General features: G+C 47.5%; 1 pseudogene; it reads left to right on the top strand.

Annotated features, from left to right (window-relative positions):
• Positions 1-13,800: 13,800 nt before the first annotated feature.
• LOC139704307 (ruvB-like 1) lies at positions 13,801-25,171 on the top strand (annotated as a pseudogene).
• Positions 25,172-26,067: the final 896 nt, after the last annotated feature.

Genomic DNA, 26,067 nt, shown 5'->3' with positions numbered 1-26,067 from the left:
TGACTGAGATCAGATAGCTGGTGGCTTGATGTGATATTTTTCTCCAGAATGCTCACCACCCCTTCAGCCAGGCTTGGAAACCTGTTCTCTCTCTCTCTCTCTCTCTCTCTCTCTCTCTCTCTCTCTCTCTCACACACACACACACACACACCTACAAACACACACACACACAAGCACACACACACACTGCTTGGACTACAACTTCTTAGGGTTTTTCTATTCTCCTGTGATTATATGTATCATGTACACTTCTCACGTATTTCCACCCAAATATCCACTTATCTATCACCCACTAAACTCCATGAGAGACGGGGCCTCCCCACACTTTGGCATTTTTTTCCCCAGGTCCTAGATGCTCTTGGCCAAGCAGCCCTACCCTGGTACCCAAGTGCTTTGGAGAGCCTGGAAAGCGATAGTGTCCTAAATTCACCTACCATCTCCAAATCTTTCCTGCTTCCCAGCATGACTCCAATGCAGAGCCCTTTATCCCTTACTTAACCACAACAAGATCAGAAGACCACCAGCTCCAATTTTCAATCAAAGCAAGCTTGTATTTATGTCCACTGACACTTGCCAGGACTGTCTCTCCCAAAAACCCCAGGCTAGAGACCAGTCCCCCAACTCTCCAGGAACCAGGTCTTATAACACAAAAGTTCCAAAATGGGTGTCTTGAGAATTGACAGTTCAGGATTTTTACAAGCATAAAACAAAGACAGGGAGTAGGTTAATGATCTCCATGGCTTCATATTTCAAGGTAGAGAGTCATTTCAGATCCAAACATAAGAATTTATGAGGTGTCACTGAGGTTTCAGATAGTGTTGTTATCTGGTCAGGGAAAGCCAAGAATGGGTGAGTTCAAGGCATGGGCAGGAATTATGAACAAGTTTAGAAATCACAGAAATTTATAGTAAAACAGAAATTACCTTTTCATGATTTGTGATAAGATGCCTCCCAAACTGAAGATGGAATTATGCTGGGTTCACCACTTTTGCACGTAAAGATGACTGACTAGCCCATGCACATTGGTGTTTCTTACCTACTCAACCAAAATCCAAAATAGGTGAGGATTTTAATATTTTTTTAGTTGTAGTACACACAATAACTTTATTTTTTAATTTATTTTTGTGTGGTGCTGAAGTTTGAACCTATGGCCTTGCATGTGCTAGGTGAGTGCTCTACTACTGAGCCGCAACCACAGCCCAAGAAGAAAATTTTCTTTAAAAGGTATAAATGCACAAGATTATGAAGATAAGAGAAGAGGCAACATACAACAGAAATTTCAAAACTTGAGGAAAGGTGGATGAAATGGAATGGAGAATGTTCAATCTTGCATCAGCTGCAGGGCAACCTGGGAACCAGTCTGATTTTCATTATCTGAATCTCCAAACTCTTGGAAATTGTGGCATTGGGAAGATGTGTGAGGATGAAAATATTAGACTGTAACAGAGCCCACCTGTACTCTTAACAGCTAGTAGCACATGACTTATCAGGCCCATTAATAAGTGAGCATATTTATTGGGACTCTCCAGAAAAGGATTTCACTATGTAGTATTTTCAAAATATATTTACCCACAAAATTTTAATATTTATTTCTTCCTCCTCCTCCTCCTCCTCCTCCTCCTCCTCCTCCTCCTCCTCTTCCTCTTCTTCTTCTTCTTCTTCATCTTCTTCTCCTTCTCCTTCTCCTTCTTCTTCTTACCAAAGATAACTCAGGGGCACTTGGCCACTGAGCCACATACCAAGCCCTATTATGTATTTTAATTAGAGACAGGGTCTCACTGAGTTGTTTAGTGCCATGTTTTTGCTGAGGCTTGCTTTGAACTCATTCTTCTCCTGTCTCAGCTTGTCACTGGAATTACAGGCATGCACCACCACATCATGATTTTTCTACCTTTTAACATCTTGAGGAACACAGCTTGGGATATACCATTAAAATTTGTCTGGAAATTGAGATGGGAGTATTTATCATAGTTCTTTACTCAGGTAATTTAAATCTAATAACTAAGGGAGGCATCACTTATTCATTAATAGTGGGTTTGTTAAATACCCACAATGTGTACTAGGCATGGTAGCACACCCTTGTAATCCTATCTGCTAGGGAGGCTGAGGCAGGAGGATCATAAGTTCAAAGCCAATCTCAGTAACTTGACAAGGCCCTAAGTAATTTAATGAGACCATATCTCAAAAAAAAGAAGGGTTTGGAATCTGGCTTAGTGGTTAAGTGTCCCTGGGGTCAATTCTTGTTATGCAAAACAAAACAATATGAAAAAACCCTAACCAGCAAAAACAAACCACTATGTTCCAGACTATGTGTGTTCTTTAAACCAAGAACAAGATCACCCTGTTACCATGCTTAGAAAACTGACCTTCTAGTGAGAGAGTAATCAATGCCTGTCTCCATTTGGTTCTATTCACATAACAGAAGGATCTATGCCAGTCGTGTTCTTCTACAAAGCCATCTCTCTATAGATTTTTCAGGAAAAGTGCATTGTCTCCATGGGCTTTGGCTTAGTTCCTGGTCTCTGCACCTCTCCCTAGTGCTCCTCTGCCTCCACCTCCTATCTGGAGATGGTTAACAACTGATAGACTTGAACTCCAGTTTGAGGGCAAAGTCGGGTTCCCAGTCAGGCACCACTTAAGATGGAATATCATTGATTGCTAGATCATGGGTAAGCAGGCTCTTTCTGTAAAAGGCCAACTAGTAAATATTTTAGGTGCTATGGTCCAAGAGCAAAATCAAAATTATTATGAATAGATGTATGTAACAAAATAGAAAACAAATTTCTACAACTTTTTTTTATATTAACTAAATTGAAAACATAAAAATGATTGAGTACTTTTTTTTATAATACAGGTAACCTAATAAGAAGAGTGGTATTATTTTTGAGGTATAACATTTTGCTTAATTAATGTTTGCATTCACCAGCTGTCTGTCCACATAAGAAACAGGCCAAAACAATTAACTTATAAAGTTCATGGACTATTGTTCTAGAGATTCCAGTTTTTTATTGCTTAGGGACTCTGGCAAGAGAAGAATATCATGTTGGGATTGCATGAAGAAGCCAAACTTCTTACCTTTTCAGCCAGGATTCAAACAAAGAGCAAGAGGCCAGAATCCCACAATTTTTTAAGACCTGCTCCCAGTGATGTAAGGATCTCCTACTAGGCCCTTTCTCTTAAAGGACTTCTTACCTTCAAATGGTTTTATACTAGAGACCAAGACTTTAACACACAGACTTTGGGTGGACAGTAAATCACTGCAGGGATCAGTGTGGGTTTTTCTATCCAGTTGCAAACTTCATCTATAAAAAATTATTCTTAGTGCACAGGCCTTACAGAAACATACAGTAGACCATGGTTTATTGACTTCTGTTGTATTAGGTTATTTTGTGTTAACCATAACACAATTATCTGAGACTGGATAATTTATAAACAATACAGGTTTATTTCACTCATGGTTAGGAAGGCTGAGAAGTTCAAGATCAAAGGGCTGCTTCTGATGAGGCCCTTCATGCTGCATTATCCCATGGCAGAAGGCAGAGAATAATAGAAATCACTCAAGTCTTACTTCTTCTTCTCATAAGGACACTGATCCAACCATGGGGGCCCCATCCTCATGACCTCATCTAACCCTAATTAACTCCCAAAGACTTCATCTCCAAATACCATCTATGTATGAATTTGGTGAAGTTTCCAAATAATGAACTTTGGATAACACTTTCAACCCCAAACTCCTTGATTCACTACCTACCTGTCTAACATAGCTCTGGCTTATCCTCATGTCACTCCACCAGACCTTTCTTCTATCTAAATCCCTACCTTCTACCTACTCCCTCATGTCTAGATTCAACTCTGGGAACACTGTTCATTTAGTATATGGACATTTGACTTTTTTTTTAACAATCCAAGGATCTTCATTCTATCATGCCATGAATTCTTAGGCAACAGAGTCCAGCGACTCAAGCAATTTCCATTGATTCTCTCTCTCTCTCTCTCTCTCTCATCTGGGTACCAAGGTTGCACTCAGGGGTGCTTAACCACTGAACCACATCCCCAGTCTTATTTTGTATTTAATGTGGAGACAGAGTCTTACTGAGTTGCTTAGCTCCTCTCCTTTTCTGAAGCTGGCTTTGAACTCAGAATCCTCATTCCTCAGCTTCCTGAGCTGCTGAGATTACAGGCACCACTGCACCCAGCTCCATTGGTTCTCACAGAAAGTGCTGTTCTCGGTGGAGCAGACAGGGGTTTCTACTAAACACAGCCCCTTTCTCTTTTGTCTTCTTATTTTTCTTATCTTTTTTTCTGCACCCATTTCAAGAAGCTTTCTCAGCTCTTAGAGGGCTTAATGGGTTCAAGATAAACATTAATTTTTTAGGCAAGAATCTTGCCTTTAATTTTCTTGTCCATGACATTATGCACAGCAGGCAGGGTAATTTTATAGACTTTTCCAGTTTTACCACAATCACATTTGTGGGTCACTCCTTTTTGAATAGTAGCCATTCCCTAATGTTTGCTATATCACCCTTCTTACAGATTTGCATATATGTGACCAAAGGAATGACTCCACACTTGCTAGAAGATCTAGAGAACATCAATAATGTTCCTCTCTTTTTTCCCTTTTTGTTCTTTATACTGAAGAATTACTGGAAGATGTTGGTTCTGGCCAAGAAAAGAAGAAAGTATATGAATCTTGTTGATCTAAAATGTTCCTACCTGCTGCAGGGGTCTGCTAATCTCATGAACTGAATCTTACCTGCTATATGTGTGTGGTCTTTGAGCTAAAAGTGTTTTTGTTTGTTTTTTAGAAACAGCTTTATTGATATATATTTCACCCATTTAAAGTGTGCAATTCTGTGGTTTTTAGTGTATTCACAGATAAATGCATTTGATAATTCCAAGGATAAACTTCACCACCTTAACCTGTAATCCCTCACTCCCTCACCCTCCCAGGCCTAATCAAATGCAAGTCTGCCTTATGGACCCCTGAAAAATGATTGAATAATGAAAAGAAGAGATATGTACAGTGGAGCACACCTGGAGTCACAGTGACTCAGGAGGCTGAGGCAGGAGGATCATAAGTTCAAAGACCTCTTGGGTATCTTAGTGAGACCCTAATCAAAAAAAAAAAAAAAAAAACAGGTAGGGGGATATTTTAGAGGTAGAACATTTTTGGGTTCCACACTCAATACTCAATACTAGGAGAAAAAAACAAAAGAAGAATATTTTATGATGTGGGACAATTATATGAAATTCACATTTTAGTATCCACAAATAAAGTTTAATTGGAATACAGTTGTCCCATTCATTTACATGTTTGTGGCTTTCATGCTACAAGGCTAAGTTGAGTAGTTGTCCCAGAGATTCTATGGCCCATGAGCCTAAAATATTTACTAGCTAGCCCTTTGCAGAAAAAGTATTCTGACCTCTCTTTAGGCAAAGCCAAGGGTGGGGTTACAGAGAAGAAAATGGGCAGGATTTCTCCCCCAGATTAGTAGGCCCTTTAGGAGAGGTTTCTCACAGGGGAGGACAAGGAGGCTCTCGTGGGCTAGTGCTCTTAACCAGTAGTGTGGGGGGCCTTCGCTCTAATGCTCTTTCCTGCACCTCATTTAAGCAAATTTGGTTTAGTGGGTCTGAGGATGGACCCAGAGTCTGCCTTTCAATAAACACCTATAATTCAAAGGTGTGGGAGGGATCTCCAGGGCACACTGATAAGTGCTGTCCTCTGCAAATGCACCCAGACCTGTAGCTCCTCTCATGGGTTCAAGGACATTCCATTTCTGTTCTTGGAGGCAATGACCCTACAATGTGACAAATGCCACTCAGCTGTACAGTTGTGTGTGTAGTTGAGGGGAGCCCAGAAGAGGGCTGCTAGAGTGTCCTGTAGGAGCATAACCATGGGGAAGAGTGTTCTGAAGGGATCTAGTTGGTCTTCATGGTGAAGGTGCAAGAGGTGGGGACTAGACATGGCACAACCTTTCATGTCCTCAGCAGCCAGGCTATTGAAAGTGACTGCAGACTCTGATCAGTCATTGAGCACCTGGCTGGGGGCTGGTAACAGTTTTGTTCTTATTGAGGGTCCCAGATTTAAGGGTGTGGCCTACAGAGCAATGATTGTTTTTCCAGGGGAGAGGGGAATGGCATTTCTGAGGGCCAGACAGGGTCAGACTGACTCATCAGAAAAAATTCTCCTCCTCTTTCTTCTTTAGATTATATAAAATATCAAATATGCAGAAAAATAGACTGGAAAATTATACACCTATATATTTATAGCTTAGAAAAAAATAGTCAAATTTTGCCATTCCCTTAATTGTTTCTTTCAATATATCTCTCACTTTTTTAAGATTATTTATTAAGCCTGGCACAGTGATGCTTCCCTGAATCCTAGTGATTTGAAAGGCTGAGATGAGAGAATTGCAAGTTGGAGGCTTGTTAAACCATGATGCCAAGAAAAGTCCACTGACTCCAATTGAAATCAAATTAAAGCAAGCTTGTAATTCTGACCAGTCAGGGCTCTCGATCCTGAAAAATGTGAAAACAGAAGACAGTCCCACAGCTCTTTAGGAGCACAGCTTTATAACACAGAAAGTTACAAAAAGAATGGGGAATGTCTTGAGAACTTACAGATAGCAAAATTTTGACAAGTATGACACAAAGGCTAGTTAATGGTCTGCTGTCAGCACTTAGGAAGTGAATTAGATCTCAACATTGGAATTTATGAGGCACCATTAGAGCTTCAGAGAGGGTTGTTATCTGGCCAAAAAAAGCCAGGCCTGGGTGAGTTCAAGGCATGGGCAGGCATTCCAAGCAGTCATTTATAGTAAAGCTGAAATTAAATTTTATGCTTTTGTGGCAAGATGGCTCCCTATCTTAAGAGGAAATTAGACTGGGTTAATCATGCTAGCATCAATCACTTAGTGGAACCTCTCTCAGAATAAAAAAGGAAAAAGGCTGAAGATGTGCCTCCGTGGTTAAGTACTTCTAACCTAAAGTCCCAGCTCCTCCCAATGTATATTAAAATTGGCGTGTGTGTGTGTGTGTGTGTGTGTGTGTGTGTGTGTGTGTACAGTTCTATGAATTTTAACACAGAATTTTTTTTAACACATTTTAGTACATGTATAATGAGGTTATGTAACAGCTTCATTACCCAAACAACTCCTGGGTCCAAGTCCTCTCCAGATATCCTGCTCCCATTGGTAACTCTTGGCAACCACTGCTTTATTCTTCACCCATATTGGGTTCTCTCTTTGGGAGTGTCATGCAAGTGGAGCAACACTGTATATCACCTTTTAAGATCAGGTCCTTACATTAAAAATAAAAATCTTGAGTTTAATCCAAGTTGTTTGTATCAGTAGCTCATTCCTTTTTATTTATTTATTTATTCTTTTACTGGGAATTGAACTCAGGGGCATTCAACCACTGAACCACATCTCCAGCCCTATTTGGTATTTTATTTAGAGACAGGGTCTCACTGAGTTGCTCAGCACCTCACTATTTCTGAGGCTGGCTTTAAATTTGCCATCCTTCTGCCTTAGCCTCCTGAGCTGCTGGGATTTTAGGCCTGCACCACTGCACCCAGCTTGATTCCTTTTTATTGCTGAATGTTATTTTGTTTTATGAATTGGTCACAGTTTTCTGTTTGTTTGTTTGTCTTTGTTTTAAGTTTCATTTGCCTCCCAGAGGAAATTTGGGTTGTTACAGCTTTTGGCAATTATTTATACAGATGAAATCAACATTTGTTTACAGGTTTTTATTTGAAGGTAAGTTTTTCTTTCTCTAAAGTAGACATCCAAGAATACTTATTAAAAACACATGGTAAACATATTCTGAAATTTATAGAAACTTGGTAAAAAAAATCTGAGGGTGTAGCTTGATGGCAGAGTACTTGCCTAATATACATAAAGCCTTGGATTGGATTGCCAGCACAGACAAAAAAAAAAATGAATAAAAACAAAAACAAAAAAATAGCTCATGAATTTCAGGTTAGTGATTTCACAGAAAGAGGAAAGAGGGAGTCATTATTTAAGGGAAATGAGATGTTAGGAAATGATGGAGAAGTTTGCAAATAGAGAGAGATCATAGTTGTATAACATTGTGAATGCAATAAACACCATACATTTGTTCACTTTAAAATGGTTTTTTGTAACTGGGTGTGGTGGCACATGTTTATAAACCCAGCACATCTGGAGACTGAGGCAGGAAGATTGCAAGTTCAAGGTTAGCCTAAGCAACTTAGTGAGGCCTTTAGCAATTCTGCCAGATCCTGTCTGCAGAAAAAAATAAAATTGGCTGGCAATGTGGCTCAGTGGTTAAGTGCCTCTATGTTTAATCTCTGGTACCAAAAATAAAAATTAAAAAAAAGAAAAAGAAAAGAAGAAAAAAAAGTTAATTATGTTATATGAATTACACTTCAATAAAATAAAACCACATTATTCTAACAAGAACTGCAGATTATACTTAATGGTTATGTCTCTCAACTTGCTTTTATATAAAACAAACTCTCCTCATGCCAACCACTTTATTTTCTTGACATTGATTTTTGTTAATTAATCTTTTAAAAAATAGTGTTCAGGGTTGTGGCTCAGTGGTAGAATGCTTGCCTAGCATACACAAGGCACTGGGTTCGATTCCCAGGCACCACATAAATAAATAAATAAACAAATAAAATAAATGTATTGCTAAATAAGTAAATAAATGACAGTGGAATGCAATACAATTCTTATTACACATATCTAGTACAATTTTTTGTATCTCTGGTTGTGTATAAAATATGTTGACACCAATTCATGTCTTCATACATGTACTTTGGATAATGATATCCATCACATTCCACAATTCCTGCTAGTCCTGTTCCCCTCTCTCTCCCACCCACTTCTCTTGAAATTGACCTTAAAGAGAGACTGGACCAGTTTTCCTTTGGAAATTGTGCTTTGTTTTCTTTTCTTATTTAACTCTCTCCCTCTTCCTTTGACCTTGTCATCTACTTAGGTGAATCATTTTGGACAAGGACGTTTTGGGGCCATGTGGGGCACTCCATGCAGCATCTCATCAGGAAGCACCTTATGTGGGCACCCTATGACTTTTGATGCAAAGTTGATCACTAGATTATGACAAGGGAGGCCAGATCACTTTGCAGGCAATGTAATTGTTTCTCTTTGGCACAGGCCAGAAATTGGGGGTGGAACTCAAATCATGTGAACATCCAGTTTCCTAGAAGAATTCTAAATCTCTTCAACAGCGCTACCATGTAAATTAATAAATGCAACAGATAAGTAAGGTTTCAGCTCCCTGAAACCTTACCCAATAATTTGCCCAGCAGGTGTGATGGCACACATCTGTAATCCTTGTGGCTCAGAGGCTGAGGCAGGAGGATTGCAAGTTCAACACCAGCCTCAGCAACAAAGCAAGGCCCTAAGCAACTCAGTGAGACTGTGTCTCTAAACAAAATTTTTAAAAAAATGGCTGAGGGTGTGGCTCAGTGTTTCAGGACCCTGGGTTTTATGCTTGGTACCCCCAAAAAAATAAAACTTAAAATTAAAAAAAATAATAATAATTTGCCCAAAGCACAGAAAATTGAGAATTTGAGATTCTTACTTGTACTGTTTTTCTTCTGTTTAATTTTCTTTTAGTAAGCTCCATCTGTTTACTTCACAGGGCAGACACAGTGTTCCTTTCTGAATGCAGGCAGTCCTGGAGGACCCTGCCCAAAGCATAGACCTCTGAAGGCTCCAGACACAGCCTGAGACCCTGAGGGGCTGACAGTGGCTGGGGAGAAGGGACTCCCTCAATGGGCATGATGGTAAAATCCCCTTTCCTCCCCCATCCTTCTCTTCTAGACTTGTGAATCCAGCAAGAAAATCTGACCAGATTCTCTCTAAGAGTGGGGGAATATAAGAAAAAAAGTTCTCACATCTGTTGAGAATTAATCTGTGAACTATTTAACCAAACGTTGGCTTATTCTGTCCTTGGATAAGGTGGATCCAGCAAAAAGATGAGAAAATTGGGAGGCTATTCTTTTAAATTACATCAGAAACGGGCTTGTTTCTACTGCAGAGCTCAAAGGGTTCTGTCTGAGAAATCACATTACCATCAGCTCACTCAAAGACAAAATTGAGTGCTTTCTTCTGACTGGGAGTTCAGGTATTCACAGGGATAGACAGATGATATATAGATATAGATAGATGATATATAGATATATAGATATGTGGATATATACATACATAGATAGATAAGTAGATGGTTAGATAGATATAGATATAGATATAGATATAGACATAGATATATAGATATATAGATATAGATATAGATATAGATATAGATATAGATAAAGCAAGAGGTATTTTAAAATAAAGTGCAAACATGGCAGGCTGTCTGACCTGAGCCAGGGCTATAGCAAGGATGATTATGGAAGAAGAAATGGTTTGTTTCACCATCACACAGAAGTTTCTAATGGTTCTTCTGCAGGGACATCACCTCTTATTTTTCCAGAGACCCTGTGTGAAGACTTCCAGAGCTGTTGAGGACATCCAAGGCAATCCTTCCTGCCCCAGCCCCCACTTTGAGTACAGAATTTCTTCTTTCTTGGCAGGATGGGCCAGGAAGAATTCTAGACAGATAGGGCTGGCCAGCCAGCTTCCACTGGCAGATCAGAGTCATTACAAGGCCACCAGGCCTTGGACAGAAAAGTTGGGGTCCAGGCTTTGGATACTGCCAATGGACCCACCTTCTTTCCTGTTCCTCTTCTGATCACCAAAGATAGAAGCAGGTTCTATCTCCCTTTCCATGACACAGGTAAGCCCTCTTCCAGTCCCACCCAGGCTGCATGGGAGGTGTCATGAACACCAGAGGGAGTTGGAAGTCTTCCATGAATGCCTTCATTGACTCCAATAATAACCTCTTCTTTTTGTGCCTCAATTTCCACATGGGTCAAAGGAGCTGGATAAGATGATCTTCAAAGCCCTATCAACTCTGCACATAATAGTGTTTGTTCCTAAGATTCCCTGGATTTTTTTCTTGACATAGATTATTTTCAAGAAGCAATTTTCCCTTCTTCTCCCAGAAAAATCTTAGCCATATGTTTCTGATCTTTTCCACACCACCTTCTCTGGACTTGTCTCACTGAATCTTTGCTTTTTTTACTCAAGTCCCTGGTGGCCAGAGCTAGTAAGGTCTTGTCTGCCTGCTCCCCAGGACCCACTTATCTTATATTCCCATGGAACACCTTCCCTGGTGAGGGAAAGACAATGGTGCCCCCTCTCTTTGAGCATTGGCTCAGTCCTGGGCCCCAGGCTGGGCTCTTTCATTTGGGTTTGTTAATTCATTAAATTTTGAAAGTATCTCAGAGCCACAGAGAAGTCAGTTCAAATGAGGAAACTGAGGCTCAGAAACCATGGCTTGTGCAATCTTCGAGATTAAGAAAAGGTGAAGCTGGGAATCCAACTGCATCTGTTTGGCCCTAAAGCCAGATTTTATCTTTTGCATCATGTAACCACCTGGCTTCTTCCTGGAGGAAATTCCTGTCTCAGGGACAGGGTGGCCAAATAGCAGAGAAGGCAGAGCACAGAGTGTTGCTCTGAAGAAACAAATACATCTCAGGTCAACAGGAAAGGGAAAAGGACACACTCAAGTCTCAGAAACTGGCAATAATCCACTTGAAGCCAAGTATCCTGGCATGGGACATCACACCCAGTCTGCTCCCCACCAAGCTTTGTCAATCTGACTCTTTAGGAGGACTTTGTACCAAATTCTACAAGAGCCCAAATGGCAGAGTGCAATGTGCCATCATTTCCATCACAGAGGAGCTGTGGGAATTTGGATAAGTTCCTCCCATGCTCAGAAACCTTGATTTATTTTCATGAGTAATGAGTGTGAGACTCTGCACCTATCTCAACAGATTATGGTGGGCAGCAAAACTGAACAGACTTCTCTGATTCAGATGTAAAAACATACATATTATTGTCTTTCACTCATGGCACCCACACATCTCAAGCATCACCTGTAGCAATACCTGACAGACATTTTTTAATCTCTACCTGTCACCAATGTTGAACAGTCCTTTAAAGATTCATGAGTATTTCCATACTTTCTAGTCTGTAATTCTCCCCACAGACCTCTCAGTAGGCAGAGCTGCTCCTGTCCTTGGCTGTAGTTCACAGATTTAGAAACTAAGGCCCATCATTTATGGTTCCCAGCTTGTTGAAGGGTTGACTTGGAGTTGGAGCCCTCTGTCAACATTTCTCCATCTTCTTGTCATTTGGAGAGAGCAGGCTAGTAATGACAACTCTACAGCCATCTGTGGTCCAGATGTGCCCAAGAACATCCTCAACCCCGTGTCCCTCCACACCGGCCACGTGCCTGAGTTCAAAGCCAGCCTCAGGACTGAGCATGGAGGCTAGCACACAGGTAAGCCCTCCTGAGGCCACCAACATCCTGAGGGCTTCTGGTCTTCTTTCCTGTTTTTTTGTTCTTTTTTCGTGTGTGTACTGGGGACTGAACCCAGGGATGCTTCACCCCTAAGCCCCACCCCCAGCCCTATTTTTTTATTTTATTTAGAGACAGGGTTTCACTGAATTGTTCAGGGCCTCATTAAGTTTCTGAGGCTGGCCTCCAAATTTTGAACCTCTTTCCTCAGCCTCCTGAGCTGCTGGGATGACAGAATGTGCCACCATACCCAGCTCTGAGGATGCATGGATACCTGCAAATGTACCATGACCCCAACTTGAGTGGGACTCACCCCCAGAGCAGTAGCCTATATAGGCATCTTCCTCCACAGCACACTCACCAGTTTCCCTTCAGTTTCACCAGCTGGGCACAGTCCCTGGGGACATGACTGCTGGGAAACTGGGTGCAGAATTGGATGATTTGGAATTTGTTCCTCATGGTCATAGGATGCTGGCTTATTTTTGTGTCTTCAATGACATTTTGAAACCAAGGTGGTTCAGAGTTCTTTACAAACATCCAGTCATGAATTCAACTTTATTAAGGCCAATTAATCCTGGATTCATTATAAATTTGCCCAGAGGAAGTTATTATACTTTCCCCTTTGATTGGAATTTGGGCTTTAAAGATGCTTTCAGGAGTGAAATGGAAATTTCTCTTTTCTCAGAGGGGACCTACCTTGCCAGCAATTGCCATTAACCCTGTGTGTTCCTCAGTGTGTCATACACCAACCTCTGAGCAGACTGTCAGGCCTCCAGCTGAGCTCCCTGTCACATCCAGAACTGAACAGATCTGCTAATGCCACACTGAATCAAAGGTGGAGGAAGTCTGACACAGTGGCAGAATCTCATCCCAGCAGGGCACAGTGGTGCTTGTCTGTCATCCAGGTGGCTCAGGAGGCGGAGGCAGGAGGATGGGCAAGCAAGTTGGAGGCCAGCCTCCACACCTTAGTAAGACAGTGACTCAAAATAAAAACACCAAAGAGAGCGAGGGATACAGCACAATAGTAGAGCATCCCTGGGTTCCCTCCCTAGGACCGCAATCAATGAGATAACCTGCCGCTGAATTTGGTTTACTAATACCAGATTTTTGTTTGAAATTTGGTGTGTATGTTCATGGGGATATTGACCTGGGTTTTTGTTTTGTTTTGTTTTTCTTTGTAGAATCTTTACCTGATACTGTTACCAAAATGATGCTGGCTTCATGGGAGCATATTAGAAAACATTTCTTCCTATTTATTTATTTGGTAAGAGTTTGAGATGCGTTTGGTTTCATTCTTGGTTTTGGCACCGGGGTTTGAACCCAGGGGCTCTTAACCATGGAGCTCCATCCCAAGCCTTTTTTTTTAATATTTTATTAAGAGACATGGCCTCAGTGCCTGTGGTCTGCTGGCAGAGGCAGGGCAGGTGTGACTCCCAGGCCACGGAGTTCATCCTGGAGGCCGAAGAGAACATGCTCTGCTCAAGGGCAACGGGCACAAGAAGAAGGAGTTCATCTAGGACGGGACATTGCATGACCTGTACATGGCCCACGCCAAGGCCCTGGGAACCAGTGGTCAGGGCTCTGCTGTCCTCCTGGAGGCCCTCTGGGAGGCTCAGCAAAGAGTGACATGAGCTTTGGCATCTTTGTCCCAATGTCCAGATGCTGTCACAGCTGATCTCTGGGAGTTGTCTGCCCCTGGCCACCTGCCAACCTGCTGGGGGATGCTCTCCACCCCAGGCTGGGGGTTCCTGGTGGGAGCCTTCAGAGGGCCCAGACAGCCTCACGGAGGCTCCAGTCTCTGCAGAGCCCGAGCCCCGAGTCCTCCAGCTCCCAGCTGGTGCTGCTCTGGGCCCCGCTGAACAGAGTCAGGTTTGCTCTTCATCCTGAAGGGGGCCTCCTCCTCCTCCCCTCCAGGAACGGGCTTTCTGCTGGGAATCTGGTTTTGCTTTTTGTCCCTGGGAGCTTTGACTGGGAGAGGCTAGAGACTCTTGGGATTGGAGTTTCTTCCTGGAGTTTTTTTTTTTTTTTTTTTTTTTTTTTTTGTACTGAAGCTTAAACCCCAGGGGTGCTTACCCATGGAGCCCCGTCCGCAGCACTTTTTATATTTTATTTAGAGACAGGGTCTTGCTGAGTTGCTCAGGACCTCACTAAGTCTCTGAGGGTGACCTCCAACTTGTGATCCTCCTGTCTCAGCCTCCCAATTGTCAAGATTTTTAAAGACACGAGCCACCATGCACGACTCTGCTGGATTCTTACAGGACAGGGGAAACCTCAACAGAATCCCTCTGAGTTCAGGAGCCCCTCATTTTTCCCAGGGGATCTGGAGTTGAGTGACATCAGGGATCCGCAGGAGGCAGGAGGATGGGCTTTGGTAGCTGCCTTAGAAAGTCCTCCCTCCTACAGGGGGGACAAGATGTCCTGTCCATGATGGGCCAGTTGATGAAGCCAAAGAAGACAGAGATCACAGGGAGGATGCGTGGCAAACCCTGAGCCCAGAGCCGAGTTGAGGCCCTGCCTCTGACATGCTCCTGGCTCTGAGAGCCCCCCACTATGTGGCTCTGAGCACCCCCCACTATGTGGCTCTGAGTCTTCACTCCCTTAGAAGCTGTGGCCACACTGTGTGCTCTGGCCCCACTGAGGTCAGCATCTGCTTTCTTTGAGGTCACGGAATGGTGCCCACTTTGACACCAGGCAGTGAGTCTCCCTTGCTCCTTTGTGGACTTATTTGTTTTTTATGCCGGTGATTGAACTTGGGGGCCCTCGACCACTGAGCCCCGTCCCAGCACTTGTATTTTTTATTTAGCGATAGGGCCTGGCTGAGTTGCTTAGGCCCTTGCTAGGCTGCTGAGGCTGGCCTCCAACTTCTGATCCTCCTGCCTCAGCCTCCCGGGCTGCTGGGATGACAGGCATGTGCCATCGTGCCCAGCTCTTCCCCAATTTTATGTCCTTCTTGGGCCCATTACCACTTTACTCCCTGAAAATGTAAGTTCAACATGAATCCACTGTTGCCTTGAGGCCTAGCAGCAGCCTAAGCTTCCTCCATAAGTGGCCAAGAGCAGATCTGTCTCTGAACTGGGTTCTGACAGCCCTGCGTCATGGCTCTGGGTGAGGACAGACCTCACATCCCTGTTCTTTGGGAACAGCTCCATGACAGGGGGTGCTAGTTTGGAAGGTGAGGGCTGGGACCTGAGGCAGGTCTGCTGTTCTGCAGGGGCTGGTGGTTCTGGGGGCCGAGGCTGAGCTGGCTCTGACCCTCCTTGCTCAGGTTTCCTGGGAAGAGGATTCTAACTGCACTTGATGGAAAGTTAATTAACCTGAGCATTGTCATGCAAGGCCACCAAAAGGGCTCCTTGACTGAGTGCAGCAGAGGAGAATTTGCATATGAAAACACATCTCTCTGGGGCTCCCAAGTGGTGTATCTTGGCATCATGCTCAGGGCTCTGTGGGGTGGCTCCTGGACACTGCACCCCACTGCTCCACAGAAGGCTTTTTGTGGAATTTTGGGGCGATGATGCCTGTTTTCTTTTTTTTTTTAGATGGGGGCACAGGGATTCAACTCAGGGGTTCTTGTACCCTGAGCCCCGTCCACAGCTTTATTCTGTATTTTATTCGGAGACAGGGCCTCAACTGAGTTGCTCAGGGCCTTACTAAGTTGCTGAGGCTGGCCTCCAATTTGTGATCTTCCTGCCTCAACCTCCCAGGCTGCTGGGGTTATATGCATGTGCCACCACACCTGGCATGATTTTTGTTTTCAAATGATGACACCAAACTTGGAATGGGTCCAGTACCCAGCCTGGGGTCAACGAGCCAGTAGGAGAATCAGGCTGCAGGGTTGGGTCTGGAGGGAATTGAGGCGGCGAGAAGAGAGCAGGTGACATTTCCCTGCGCTGGCTGGGACCCTGTCCGAGGTGGGATCAACAAGATGGTAAACAAGTACATCAACCAGGGCATGGCTGAGATGGTCCCCAGCATGCTATTCATGGAGGAGGAGCACATGCTGGACTTCAAGGGCTTCACCTCCCTGCACCGAGCTCTGGAATCTTCCATCCCCCCCATCATGATTTTTGCCTCCAACTGAGGCCACTGTGTAATCAGGTAAGTGCTGCCAGATGTCCCTGCTCCCCTGGTCTGACCCCACCCATGATGTCACAAGTCAGGATGGGACAAAGGGAGCACATGTTGCCCCTGGGAGGAGACAGTAGGGGGACTAAAGGCCACAGCTGCCCTATCCCTGATGGGGAGGATCTCCGTGAGCCTCTGAGGCTGGACATTCCTGTGGGGAGCAAAGGCCTGAGGAGGTGGGGCCACTCTGGTTACCTGAGTGTCAGCTCCCTCACAATGGCTCCCAGAGGCCAGCAGAGCCCGGTTCATCTTTAATGAGGACACTGATTGACATTGCACCTTGTCCCTTGTCATAGGTGGGAACACAGATTTGTCTCTGAATTTGTTCTCCTTAGCTCCCCATGACAGCAGCATGCATCCTGCCACATCACCTACATGGGGTGTGACTTTCATTCCTGTGGCTGGCCCTGCTGTGGGGTGTCCCTGGTTGTGTTCCTATGTGAACATGAGAAAGTGAAGTCCATTCATTCCCCTGTCTCTCTCAGTCCCTCCCCTTCCTTCCCTTTGTCTTATCCAATGAAATTCTCTTCTATTTTCCTCTATTGTGAGTCAGCATCTGCATGTCAGAGAGGACACTCCACCTTTGGTTTTAGGAATTGGCTTACTTACTCAGCACATTCCTCTCCAGCTCCATCCAGTGACCTTCAAATGCCATCATTTCATTCTTCTTTATGGCTGAGTAATATTCCACTGTGTATAGGGACCACAGTTTTTTTTATCCATCCATCTGCTGAGGGGCACCTAGGCTGGTTCTGTAGCTTGGCTACTGTGAGTTGAGCTGCTTTAAACACTGAGGAGAACGCAGGTCTCTCCAGAAACAAAACCAGTAAGGACAGTGAGACCTTCTTAGAGACATAGTGGGGCCTCTGGCCCCTGCCTGACCTCAGCTTGCCTTTGAGTATAGCTGCTCCAGGCCGTGGGGACATGGGGTTTGGTGCAGAATGGCTTGGACACATCTTTAGCACAGTGGCTCCACATGGATACATGCTCCCCCCCATTCTGGGGAGCCCTGCTCACAGCCCCCCCCCAGTGTCCCTGGCCTGGCCAGCAGGTGTCTTCAGAGGATGCTGCTCTGTCCACCCTGAGCCCCAGAGAAAGCTCCACAGGAAGGTGGCTCTGACCCGAGAACCTGCCTGTGGGGATGGAGCCACGTGGTCTCAAGAATAGGACTCTAGTGCTTAGTCCTGGGGCCGTTGTCCAGCAGCACTGAAGGATGTGGCCGCTGCCCCCTGAGCCCAGGAGCAGGGGCTGTGACCTGGTGTCCAGGGAGCGTGCAGCCCAGAGGCAGGCTGGGCAGTGACCAGGGCTGGACTGGGACAGGAGCTGGGGCTCCTGGCAAGTTGGGGTTGGGGCGGGGGCTGAGGAGTATCTGGGACATGGGCACACTGTGGGCGACTCCTGACCTGCTGCCCTCAGGCCGCTCCCAAGGGGACCTTCCAGCTCCCTGCCCCGCAGACCCATGTCTGACCCCGGAACTCATGAGGGACAGGGGGAGAAGGGACAGTGTTGGCTGAGGGCTTCTTCTCATGGCTTCCCACATGGGCCCTGGGGGGCACTGGGACGTCTTGATGTGCTGAGAGCCTGTGGGGCTGTCCTGACTCAGGGACCTGCCCAGGCCAAAGCCAGCAAGTGTCCACCCCAGCACCACCTGGATTCAAGGCCCATCCCCCACCCAATGCATTTAGATACAGAGTCTTGCTGAGCTGCTTATTTAGCACCTTGCTTTTGCTGAGGCTGGCCTCCAGGTACGATCCTCCTGCCTCAGCCTGCCAAGCTGCTGAGATGACAGGCTTGGGCCACTGCAGCATCCAGTCTTTTTAAAAACTCTTAGGTCGTGAGTCTGGATGACAGCCTTGGCCTCCTCGTTTCCTTCTGTGTGGGGCTAAGGAGGGAGCCCAGAAGCGCCATGCCAGGCCAGCTCCAGGCCATAGGCATCAGGCCGTAGGCAGTGGTGTGGCCTAGTCCCAGTGGGAGCCTGTGGCCCAGTCCCAGGTGGGGCTTTGAACAGCCCTCTGGAGATGCAGCTCCCAGACCCTGGCAAACTCCAGTAGCACTTAGTGTGGCCACAAAATCACAAAACTGCCACCACAGTTTGTTTTAGAATGCTGCCACCCCCATCCCCGTCAGCCATCCACAGTACCTCTGCTGCTGCGCCCTGTCCATCACCAGACCTCAGGCAGCAGGAGGCTGCTTTCTGTCCCTTAGCCTTCTGTGGCTGTGTGTGGGGTGTGACTGACAGGCTTCACCCCTGTCCTCCATGCCCTTGAATCCCCCGTGGCTAAGGAGCGCCCACTGCATGGGGCCTTCACCAGCTCAGGGATCTGGGCACTCATCAGCCCAAGCCCATTGGGGGGGTTTGGCTGTGGGACTGACACTGCCGCAGACGTGTGGGGACCGCAGTTTCTTTCTTTTGGATCTGTGTGGAGGGGTGGAGCTGCTGTGTCACACGGCACCTCTGACCTTCCAAGGAACTGCCAGTAGGATGGCTTTATTGCCACACTCCTACCAGGAATGTCTGAGGGTCTTGGTTTTTCCACGTACCACTTGACATCTGTTACTGTCCACTGTATATGTCCTGGTGGGTGTGCGGTGGCCTCTAACTTGATTTGCATTTGCCAAGGGCCAGCGAGTCTGTATTTTTTGTGTTTTACTGGCTATTTTTATATCTTTGTAGAAATATATCTTTGTATCCTTGGCCCTTTTTTATTATGTTATCTTTTTATTATTGAATTGTAAGTGCTCTTTACATAGTGTGGATACTAGACCATTTCCACATGTTTGATTCATGAGTATTTTTTATTCTTTGAGTAGTCTTTTCAGTGTTGAACAGAGTCTTTGACATAAACGAGTTTTGAATTTTGATCTAAAGCTCCAGTTGATTGTGCTGGAGGTGTATGTGGCTCAGTGTAGAGTGCTTGCCCAGCATGCCTAAGGCCCTGGGTTCCACATCCAGCATCACATACACATACACAGTTTATCTGCTTTTTCTTTTGTGTTTTTGGCCTCATATTTAAGATATCATTGTCCAGCCAGGAACAATGGCGCACACCTGTAATTCCAGAGGCTGAGGAGGCTGAGGCAGGAGGATCATGAGTTGGAGGCCAACCTCAGCAAGGCCCTAAGCAACCCAGCGAGATCCTGTCTCTAAACAAAAATTAAAAAGGGCTGGATCTGTGGCTCTGTAGTGGAGTCTCCCAGCATCAAACAAAATCAACAAAGCAGGGGTTCTTTGGGGTCACCTGAGGATCAGTTTATTACCTGTCCCTGACTCTGCTTTCCTTGGGTCACCCCCTAGCTCTCTGTGGCTGTCAGTGCCCCCTTCCCAGTTCCCAGTGTCCAGTGTCTTGTCTCAGACAAGCGTAGGTGACGGGACTCCTCTTGGCCTTCACAGGGGCACCGAGGATGTCCCCTCTCTCCACCGGATCCCCCTGGACCTGCTGGACCATGGGATGACCCTCTACACTATGCTCTGCTCCCCCGCAGGAGATGAAGCAGGTGCACCCCTGCCGCTGTCCCCCCCCCCCCGCCTTCACTTTGGGCCCCTCACCACCCTGGGCAGCTCCTCTTACCCAGAGGCTCTGTCCCCTCGTCTGCAGGGTGGGTTGGTTACAGGGACATTGTCCAGTGTCCCAGAGCCTCTGTTCCCCTGGGTCTTGCCTGTTCTCACCTTTAACCCCCTTTGGTCAAGTTTGAGGGAGAGAATAAAAAACAGGGACCTGACAACAACCAGGGACTGAACCAGGGCCTTCGACTCGGAGCCCATCCCCAGCCCTGTTCTGCTTTGATTCAGAGACAGGGTCTCACTGAGCTACTCAGGGCCTCACTTTTGCTGAGACTGGCTTTGAATTCGTGATCCTCCTGCCCCAGCCTCCCAAGTGCCTGTTCTCTGAGCCCAGATGAAGGGCTTTGCTGGGGCACCTTGCAGCAGTGGTGGCCTGCATAGAGGGTCACTTCCTGGGGTGCTTGCTGGCCTGGTCACCTGGACCCCATCCTGATGGTCTTGCAGGGCCTATTCTGTTTGCAGGCCCCAGCATGCCCCGCATCCCTGGATCCCTGGCTCTGACCCTCTGGACAGCCGGTGGGTGGGCTTGGACATAGATGTCCCAGCACCTCTTGCGATAGCTGCAGGGAGGACTGGGTGTCCCTAATCCCTGCATCTCCAACCCTGTAGTGTTTTGATGGCTTTAATTGAAGCCAGGGATCCTTGAGAGTTTGTTCACGAAGCTGCCAGAGTGAACAATCCCCATGGTGGATGAGGCGCCAGGCCCAGGTGATCTTGGCCACACCACACGCCACCTCATCGCCCCGGCCCTTATCACCCAGCACCCAAGGGACCAGTGACAGGTGTCACCATGACAGATGACACGGCCCTTCTGATGCTGTGTAAGCTGCCAGATTCTGGGGACACCTTCTGATTTATTGGACTGTCATGTTCATCTCACAAATAAAAATGGCTCCTCTCGGTCCCAGGCTGTGGAAAGAGGCTGGAGCCTCAGGGACCAGTGTTCTGGGACAGAGGGGGACATTAGGTACTCTTTAGTCAGTGAGCAGGACACTGGCCGTGCAGCTGGTCCGCGTCCCCTGGAGGGTGCAGCCAACCTCCTGCTCCCCAGTCCAGCAGTACGAGATGCTGTACAGTGTCATTTTAAAGCACTGTATAAAGGAGACATTTGGGCCCTGTCACTTCTTTTGGTACCAGGCATTGAACCCAGGGTCACTTAACAGCTGAGCCCCCTCCCTAGCTGTTTTTCTATTTTATTTAGAGACCGCATCTCACTGAGTTGCTCAGGGCCTTGCTAAGTTGCAGAGGCTGGCCTCCACCTTGCGATCCTCCTGCCTCAGCTTCCTGAGCTGAGATTACAAGTGTGCGCCACTGTGCCTGGGGTCCGGTCACTGTGGATCATGTTTTTTCTCCTCTGAAGGATCATTAATATCTAAGCCCAGATGGAGGGAATCCACATCAGTAAGGAGGCACTCAACCACGTGGGGAAGATCGGCACCAAGACCACTCTGAGGTGAGGCAGTGGCCTCCTGGCCCCAGGTAGAGGCTGACCAGGGCTCAGGCTGTCTCTGGGCTTCCAGGTGTGACAAGTCCCAGGACACAGTGGCTTAGACTGCTGAGCGTCTGAGGTGGCTTGTGAAAGTTCGATTAACGAGAGAGGTCCCCCTTGTCCTGCAGCTGACACTCCCTCTGCAGGAAGTCACTAACTCTGCCACCGTCTTCTAGGACAGGAGATGGACAGAGCCAGAGCCTGGGCTCTGTTGGGGCCTTGCCAGCCTAGCCCCTCCCCTGGCCCCTGGCTCCTGTCCAGATGCACGAGGACAATGGGCTCTCCAGACCAGGAATTGTGTCCCCGACAGTCTGTGAGGCCCTGGGACCCATTTCCTCGTCCCCCATGTGTCCCTGGGGTTCAGATGAGCCTACAGCTGAAGCCGCCTTGGCTGGGTGGTGGCTTCAGTGACTTTTAACCTTTCTGAGCTGGAGACACACGGGGCCTTGATTTTGTTGATTTATTGTGACATGGGGCTGAGAAACAAATCCAGGGCCTTACAAGTGCTAGGCAGGCGCCCTACCACTGAATTCCATCCCCAGCCCTCTTTTGCATTTTATTTAGAGATAAGATCTTGCTGAGTTGCTCAGGACCTCGCTAAGTTGCTGAGGCTGGCCTCCAACTTTCCATCCTCCTGCCTCAGACTCCAGAGCCCTTGAGAAGCCACTGTGCCTGGCTTGAGGAATTTCTAGACTAGGGTGAAGATGTGAGGACCAGAACTTATGTCACACTGGTGGCCTCCATGATGGGGCTGTGACTGTGATGTTCCCAGTCATGGAAGCTCTGTCCTTTGCTGGCTCCACAACAACCAGACAGAGCCTGGAGGGGGCCCAGCTGGCAGAGTCCTGCCATCCGTGGACCTTGGGGGGACCTCTGGGTCTGGCTGGACTCCTGGCCCAGCTGTCCACTGCAGGTCCCTTGGTGCAGCTGCTGACTCCAGCCAACCTACTGGCCAAGATAATCAGGAAGGACAGCATCGAGCAAGAGCCCATGGAGGAGACCAGTGAGCTGTTCACGATGCCAAATCCTCGGCCAAGATCCTGGATGACCAGCAGGACAAGTCCATGAAGGGACCCGGGTGGCACTCCATGGAGACTGCGTCCCCACGAAGGCAGCATGCCTGGCCTGGACCAGGCCTCCCCTCTCCCATGAGCTCTGAAGTGTGGTTAGTTCTGTCTGAAGAGATTTTTTGTTTTGTTTTAAATTCTAACTTTTGGGATTGCTTTCGTCGAATCCTCCCTCCCCTGAGGTGTTTTCAAATAAAATCTTAAATGTTATTTGGATGACACCACCACTACCCCTCCCCTCCCTCCTCCCCCTCCACTCCCCCTCCCCCTCCTTCTCCCTCCCTCCCTCCCTCCCTCTCTCTCCCTCTTTAAAACTTTTTTTTGGGGGGCAAGGAATAACTGGGATTAAACCCAAGGATATTTTTATTCAGAGACAGGGTCTCACTGAGTTGCTCAGTACCTTGCTGAGTTGCAGAGGCTCACCTCCAAATTGCGATCCTCCTGCCTCAGCCTCCCAAGCCACTGGGATGACAGGTGTGTGGGACCATACCCAGTTGGCCATATCTTAATTATCTACTATTGTGTGTGTGTATATATATATATATATATATATATATATATATATATATATCAACATGGCTCGAGGCCAAAGGTGTGGGTTCTGGGCACTGTCCTCAGGAAGGTTGCCTCTGTGTCCCCCACTGTGCGCTTTTGGGATTTCTCTCAGGTCAGGCCCTGGGACAAGCTCACTTGTCGCAGGGTACAGTGGGGGCCAGGGTGAATCCTGAGCTTCACCTCCACCTCTGCCCACAATCTCCTTGTCCACTCCGTCCCATGTCCCCACACCCTGGCAGCTGAGGTCCTGCCCATGTGGGGGATGCCTCTGTGTGCTCATGCACACTGTACTCGGCCTATTGAGAAGGAACCTTCTGGAATGGCCAGCTGTAGGGGCTGCCCCCTCCCACTCACTCATTGGTTCTCTAACCCTGAGATGGTCAGTGATGGGGATACGCTGATGGGACCAGGAGCTAACAGAAGGCTCTCAATGGCCCAGCTGGACCAGTCTGAGCAACCAGAGAGAGTCATTTTGGGTTGTCACCCAGTGCACAGTGATACGAGTCATGCTGACATCAGAGGAACTTGGTCAACACAGGGGGCTGGGCTAGGCCACCTGCAGGTTCCAAGTCAATGAGGTAAATGTGCAGCCCAGGACACAGAGCCCATGACACTTCCCTCCACCGGTGGACAGAAAAGGAGGGACCATGTGGGTCTGAAGCATCCCCTCAACCCAGCCAGGAGGTGGCTGTCAATGTCAACTGGACACTTCCACAGCAAGCACCTTGGCAGACACAATGGTACAGTGAACTCCCCACACCCAGGGTCCCGGTCACGCCATGAGCTCAGCTGAGGGACACAATCAGAGCAACCTACCAGTCCTCCCCCAAACTGTTGAGATCACCAAGGACAAGGGCCATTGAAGAAAAGGTCACAGCCTAGAGAAGCCTATAGAGATGGGACAATAAGGCCCCTGGCTGGGATTTTAGGACAGAAAAAGGGGCATCAGGTAAAACGGAAGGCAGTGGGTGCAGGTGGTGACTGGGTGCCCACTACAAAAGATGATGGGTGACACACAGGAATGCACTGCCACTGTCACACTGCTCTGCAAATCTAAAACTGTTCTAAAATTTTAAGTACCCCCCCCTTTGTGGCACTGGGCATCGAACCCAGGGCCTCACAAGGTCATCAAAAGTTCCAAGAAGGTGTGTGCAGTGGGGCTGGCCTGTCATCCCAGCAGCTCTGGAGGCTGAGGCAGGAGGATTGCAATTGGAGACCAGCCTCAACAATTTAGCCAGGCCCTAAGCAACTCAGTGAGACCTGTCTCTAAATATAATATAAAATAGGGCTGGGGATAGTGCTCAAGGTTGAGTGACCCTGGGTTCAATCCCTGATACCCCCCCAAAAAGATGGAAGCCGACTGGCCATGAGAGCCCAGAGTGCCCTGGGCTGCACCCGCTCCCTTGGTGTGTGGAACTGGCCTCACTTGAGTCCTGGGTATTTGGAGGTTGCTGCGTGTCTTCAGATCTGACCTCTAAGAACAGGTTTTGCCGAGGCCCCTCCTCTGACCCAGGCCCCAACCTTTCCCAGAAAGAGACCAGAGGCCGCAGTGACAGCAGGCCCCAGCTGTGGGTTGGGACAGAGGTGCCCTCATGACCAGAGGGTTGTGTGGTCTTCTTGTTCCTTCTCCTCAGGGCGGGTTGGATGGCCTGGATCTCCTCTGACTCCCCGGCCGCCAGGGGATGGTCACATTCATCTCCCAGAGGCAGTTTTTCTAAGCGACCCCTCGCCCACCGTGTGTGTGGGGGGAAGTCTCCCTCCATTGTGAGCAGGACACAGCCGCAGGAGCGGGAGCAGGGGATTTGCCACATCTTATTGCGCTGACCCGCCACCTAGCGGCCATGACAGCACCTCCATTTTTTGCGCTATTTCAGCGTGTGCACAAGGGGAAGCTCCCAGCAGGAGGAAGGCCAGGCTGCAGGCCAGTGCATCTCTGGGGATGAGCCTGAGCAGAAATGACACCGTGAACCAGCAGTTTGTAAAAATTTGCCTTTATTTATCATTTATCCATTGTATCTCAGTTATGCCATTTTGGTGTCCACAGTGACAGTCCCCTGGAAGCTGGGTCAGCCCCTGCCCAACAACCTATTGTGATCACTGCCCACGGACTGGAAGCCCAGGCCATGTGGGGATAGCAGAATGGCAAGCTCCTCTGAAGCCTGATGCTCTCCAGGCACAGCCTGGGAGCCAGGGACTGGGCCTACCTGCCAGAGGCCATGGAGTCCCTAGCAGTGGCCTGGGAGTCCCTGCTCTCTAACAGGAGCAGGAGAGGTATGGCGGAGGCCCCCTTGGGTTGGGAGGTAGCTGGTGTTGGTGTTGCCCTGCTGGGGACTGGGTCTAGACAAGGCCACATGGGAGAAGGTTGCTGGGCCCTGGGCTGGGCCGAGGCCCCTCTGGTTCTTGTCCCAGGTCTCTGGGGACAGTATGCCATCTCTACTGAGCCATGAGAGTGCCCATGGAGAATTGGGGCACCCTCCCAAGGGAGACAGCAGCTGAGTCTGAGAGGGGCTGCTGAGAATTCCAGAAAGGTCCCCAGCTTCATGTTCTACATCACCTGTCACCATAGACGTCGTTGTCTTTCTGTCTTAGACACCAGAGCATCTTCCCAGAGACCCGAGCTCCTGACCCTGAGCTCAGGCCCTGAGCCTGAACCTCCCCTCCCAGCCTCTGTATGTGGTGAAGGTTGAATGTGGTGGTGGCCGAAAGAGCTGGTGGCATCTTGCTGTCCCCTTACTTGCATTTGGTCCCTAAGTGCAGTCAGAACATTCTAGAAACACAGGGAGAGACAGAATATGTCCCTTCCTAGGGGCGCTGGGGCAGCTGCACAGTGAGGACAAACCACGGCTGGAGTCTGG

This window comes from Marmota flaviventris, unplaced genomic scaffold, assembly GCF_047511675.1.
Source record: "Marmota flaviventris isolate mMarFla1 unplaced genomic scaffold, mMarFla1.hap1 Scaffold_49, whole genome shotgun sequence".
Taxonomy (NCBI): Eukaryota; Metazoa; Chordata; class Mammalia; order Rodentia; family Sciuridae; genus Marmota; species Marmota flaviventris.
This window is presented reverse-complemented; position numbering and strand designations above follow the sequence as displayed.